Genomic DNA, 6,000 nt, shown 5'->3' on the forward strand with positions numbered 1-6,000 from the left:
GTGCCACTTAAGATCTACCAGCTTTGTCCTCACTGAGGCCATCTCAGAGACTTGGGGAGTATGATGAGATGGAATCAGGTAGTTCTGCAGCTGATCCTAGTCATGTTTGAGCCAACAAGGCAAGAGGTTCCAGATATGAAGAGCTTAAACTTACTGTCCCAGGGATGTATGAACCCAGCAGTGAATGTATGAAAATATGTATGTATGTATGAAGCCACAAGAAAGTTTTGTGTAGTGACTCGCTGCAGCAGCAGGCAGAACAAAGACAGACAGAAATAGGGCTGGTGTTAAGGGAGGTTTGTCTCAAGTGAGGTAAGATAAGATGGGAGTGCAGAAGGGGTGTGGGATGCTGTCTCCAGGTGCAGAGGGTAGTGTTAAGATGGAGTGTAGTGGTAGTCACTGTTGACCAGGCATTGTGATGTGGGCTGGCAGCAGGGTGTGATGGTGGGAGGTCCGGGATCCTTCCATAGGTAGTGGGTAGTGAAGGGTCTTGGCCATGATGCACAGCAGAGGGAGGGCGTCACTGTCATCACTGTCTGCAAAATAATGAACAGAAAGTGTCAGCATCAGTACATAGACAGGTGCTACTCGTGTTCCTGTGTCATGGTGCCATTCTATCCGCTCCAGTTTCCACTAAGCGGATGAAAAGCCACAGTGAATACCTCTCACTAGCCATGCTTCATTCCCCCACTCCGCCCCACTGCCATGTACTCTCTTGTGGTCCACAACAGTAGTGTTGAAATAGCACTGTCCATTCAGCACTACAGCAACAGTTGTGTGAGGAGCATGCAGCAGTTTGTGGATATGGTATGGAGGCTTTCCACCACAGTACCCCTACCTCAGCTCAGACCCTAATGCCAACGGTGTTTGAGCCCAGAGTCCTGTGACAGAATGGCCCTCTGTCAAAGTGCATTTTTATTTTTTATTTTTTTTATCTACAGTGGTGCTTGAAAGTTTGTGAACCTTTTAGAATTTTCTATATTTCTGCATAAATATGAACAAAAACATCATCAGATTTTCACACACGTCCTAAAAGTAGATAAAGAGAACCCAGTTAAACAAATGAGATTAAAATATTATACTTGGTCATTTATTTATTGAGGAAAATGATCCAATATTACATATCTGTGAGTGGCAAAAGTATGTGAACCTTTACTTTCAGTATCTGGTGTGACCCCCTTGTGCAGCAATAACTGCAACTAAACATTTCCAGTAACTGTTGATCAGTCCTGCACACTGGCTTGGAGGAAATTTAGCCCATTCCTCCTTACAGAACAGCTTCAACTCTGGGATGTTGGTGGGTTTCCTCACACGAACTGCTCGCTTCAGGTCCTTCCACAACATTTCGATTGGATTAAGGTCAGGACTTTGACTTGGCCATTCCAAAACATTAACTTTATTCTTCTTTAACCATTATTTGGTAGAACAACTTGGGTGCTTAGGGTCATTGTCTTGCTGCATGACCCACCTTCTCTTAAGATTCAGTTCATGGACAGATGTCCTGACAGTTTCCTTTAGAATGCGCTGGTATAATTCAGAATTCATTGTTCCATCAATGATAGCAAGCCGTCCTGGCCCAGATGCAGTAAAACAGGCCCAAACCATGATACTACCACCACCATGTTTCACAGATGGGATAAGGTTCTTATGCTGGAATGCAGTGTTTTCCTTTCTCCAAACATAACGCTTCTCATTTAAACCAACAAGTTCTATTTTGGTCTCATCCATCCACAAAACATTTTTCCAATAGCCTCCTGGCTTGTCCACATGATCTTTAGCAAACTGCAGACGAGCAGCAATGTTCTTTTTGGAGAGCAGTGGCTTTCTCCTTGCAATCCTGCCATGCATACCATTGTTGTTCAGTGTTCTCCTGATGATGGACTCATGAACATTAACATTAGCCAATGTGAGAGAGGCCTTCAGTTGCTTAGAAGTTACCCTGGGGTCCTTTGTGACCTCGCGGACTATTACACGCCTTGCTCTTGGAGTGATCTTTGTTGGTCGATCACTCCTGGGGAGGGCAACAATGGTCTTGAATTTCCTCCATTTGTACACAATCTGTCTGACTGTGGATTGGTGGAGTCCAAACTTTTTAGAGATGGTTTTGTAACCTTTTCCAGCCTGATGAGCATCAACAACGCTTTTTCTGAGGTCCTCAGAAATCTCCTTTGTTCGTGCCATGATACACTTCCCCAAACATGTGTTGTGAAGATCAGACTTTGATAGATCCCTGTTCTTTAAATAAAACAGGGTGCCCACTCACACCTGATTGTCATCCCATTGATTGAAAACACCTGACTCTAATTTCACCTTCAAATTAACTGCTAATCCAGGAGGTTCACATACTTTTGCCACTCACAGATATGTAATATTGGATCATTTTCCTCAATAAATAAATGACCAAGTATAATATTTTTGTCTCATTTGTTTAACTGGGTTCTCTTTATCTACTTTTAGGACTTGTGTGAAAATCTGATGATGTTTTCGGTCATATTTAGGCAGAAATATAGAAAATTCTAAAAGGTTTACAAACTTTCAAGCACCACTGTAACATCACGTTTCCATTCACACCCATGCGCTCATTTCATTTATATAACTTTACAAGAAATCAGTAGTTTTTTCCTCTTTCTTAATGGTCTGACCAATCACAAGTGGCCTAGTACAACACGGCAGGTCGCGGTCTGTTGACAAAACAGAAAGTGAAACGTCAACCTGTGGTGAGAGAGTTACCGTGAACGGCACACCGATGCTAGTTTTAGTATTTGGAAGAAGAGTTTTGGAGGCGTCTTTTGGATGGATTTTGCCGCTCATGGTAGAATACGGGACTGGGATTTCTAAGAAGTGGAACGGGCAGATCGGGAAATTTGCCAGTTACCATAATAGGAAGCGCAACTGTTTTTTTTTTTTTTGCCTGGCTTACCTTGGCTACTTTAAAATCATTCCTTCAGATCTCTGCTCTCACACCCGGCCTCCAACAAAATTGCCACATCGCTCTCCCAGGTCACACACATGGCCGACCCCCTGCTCTCTCTCTCTCTCTCTCTCTCTCTCTCACACACACACACACACACACACACACACACACACACACACACACACCTGCTTATAAAAGCATACAGTATTTTGGTTTCATCTGACCATATGACATTCTCCCAATCCTCTTCTGGATCATCCAAATGCTCTCTAGCAAACTTCAGACGGGCCTGGACATGTACTGGCTTAAGCAGGGGGACACGTCTGGCACTGCAGGATTTGAGTCCCTGGCGGCGTAGTGTGTTACTGATGGTAGCCTTTGTTACTTTGGTCCCAGCTCTCTGCAGGTCATTCACTAGGTCCCCCCGTGTGGTTCTGGGATTTTTGCTCACCGTTCTTGTGATCATTTTGACCCCACGGGGTGAGATCTTGCGTGGAGCCCCAGATCGAGGGAGATCATCAGTGGTCTTGTATGTCTTCCATTTTCTAATAATTGCTCCCACAGTTGATTTCTTCACACCAAGCTGCTTACCTATTGCAGATTCAGTCTTCCCAGCCTGGTGCAGGTCTACAATTTTGTTTCTGGTGTCCTTTGACAGCTCTTTGGTCTTGGCCATAGTGGAGTTTGGAGTGTGACTGTTTGAGGTTGTGAACAGGTGTCTTTCATACTGATAACGAGTTCAAACAGGTGCCATTAATACAGATAACGAGTGGAGGACAGAGGAGCCTCTTAACCTTCATCCTACCAAGTGGGGTCCATCTGGACCCCGCACCTATATGTTTGTTTGCCATTTTAAAAATATGTGACATACTGCCTCACCGTTTTATGAATTTGTCGGAATTTATGTCTTAATTAAAACACTAAAGCACCGGAAGATCAGCTTTTTGCATTGTGAAGGTATAATTAATTTGTTACTGGGGTCCAACCGGACCCCAGAGTAAAGTTTATCTGTCTTTCATTTTATAATTGAATAGCACACTGAAAGTTAACTTCTTTTATTTCTTTTATGTTCCATAATGAAACTACCAAGGCATTCCTTCTTGGGGTCCGTGTGGACCCCACTGCTGCAATAAGCACAGGCTGCAAAACAAAAGCCTTAAATTATTTTACAATTACTTTTTTGTTTTAAATTCTGTAAGAAAAGACCTAAGTTGTAATCCAGAATGTTTTACAGCTGCATGAGCTGCAAAAATCATGTATATAATGCCAATTTTTTTTGTGGCGCTATAATTTGCTACATGTATGCTAGTTATTGCAATATTATTGCAATGTTATTGCATTTATAATACATCATTGATATTCAGCCATAGTGGATTTTGTTCTTCAATAAAGTTATGTCTGTTTGCTGCATTGAATTGGTTCTTACTGCATTGATTTCAAGGTATTCCCTCCTGGGGTCCATACGGACCCCGCCTGGTAGTTTGTGTATGTAAAATTGGCTGGTAGGATGAAGGTTAAGTGTGTTCTTTATGCCTTGGGCCCTTTAGTGTATTGCTGTTATTAATACAAGATGTTCTGAACAAAACTTATCTGGTGATTTTGTCTTTATAAGCTTTAATTTTAAAGAAAAGTATTGGGGTCCAAACGGACCCCACATGGTAAGATTAAGGTGTAAAATAGCATGGTAGGATGAGGGTTAAAGAAGTAGTTACAGGTCTGTGAGAGCCAGAAATCTTGCTTGTTTGTAGGTGACCAAATACTTATTTTACAGAGGAATTTACCAATTAATTCATTAAAAATCCTACAATGTGATTTCCTGGATTCTTTCCCCCCATTCTGTCTCTCATAGTTGAAGTGTACCTATGATGAAAATTACAGGCCTCTCTCATCTTTTTAAGTGGGAGAACTTGCACAATTGGTGGCTGACTAAATACTTTTTTTGCCCCACTGTATGTCCCCCCTTCCCTCTCCATCTTCAGATGTTGCAAGTCAAGTTCTGATCTGTTTCAGTCAGTTGTTTTCTATTAATCTCTTACTTTTTTTGAGGGTGAAAATACCTTGGACAAGGCTCAAAATACCCAGGGCTATAGCCCCAAGTGATAGGGCCTAATGATGCCACTGGCTGAAATTATCTGTCTAGTGGAAGAAACTTTTCCCACATCTGGACAAAATGCTAAAGACAGAAGAATTAAGATGCTTCATTACTGGAATTGAGCCTTATCTGCAGCTGTGTTTTTATGAACAGGGTGTAACAACACTCGAGTCTGCTCTTAAATTTGCACTGCAGATTGCGACAGCACATTATGCTAGCAGGGTGCTTTCATCTCTAAACACTAGTGTTTTTCTCAAACATCTGTTTCACCTATTGTTCCTTCCTTTGCACCAACTCACCTTCCTACATCCTCCACCTCTCTTGGTGTTCACTCTGCTACCTCAGATGACCTCCAGAAAATGCAGAAGACACTGCAGAAACTTTCAGAAAGAGTCAATCAGTTACAGCTAGAGGTGCAAAGCTAGCGACGAGACACAGCTCATCTGACTACAGATCTGGTCAGTGGAGCCCCACTTCTGATTGTTCAATGTTTTGTTCTTCACCATTCTTGGGTGCTTTTAGCTGTGTGTTTCGGGTCTTTATCCTGTTAGAGGACCCATGACCTGTGACTGAGACAGAGCTTTCTGGCATTGGGTAGTCCATTTTGATCCAGAATGCCTTGATAGTCTTGAGATTTCATTGTGCCCTGCACAGATTCAGACGCAACAAAGCAGCCCCAAATCATAATTGAGCCTCCTCTGTGTTTCACGGTAGGAACGGTGTTCTTTTCTTTGAAAGTTTCATTTTTTCTTCTGTGGACATAGAGCTGATGTGACTTGCCAATAAGCTTGAGTTTTGTCTCATCTGTCCAAAGTACATGCTCCCAGAAGCATTGTGGCTTCTCAATATGCATTTTAGTAAATTCCAGTGTGGCTTTTTTAAAGGTTTTCATTCAACAATGGAGTCTTTCTGGGTCTTCTTCCATTGAACCCACTGTCACCTTGGTGTTCAACTTTTATCTCTTTGGAAGTTGTCCTTGAGAGCTGTAAAGGTA

The sequence above is a fragment of the Neoarius graeffei genome, chromosome 24 (assembly GCF_027579695.1).
Source record: "Neoarius graeffei isolate fNeoGra1 chromosome 24, fNeoGra1.pri, whole genome shotgun sequence".
Taxonomy (NCBI): Eukaryota; Metazoa; Chordata; class Actinopteri; order Siluriformes; family Ariidae; genus Neoarius; species Neoarius graeffei.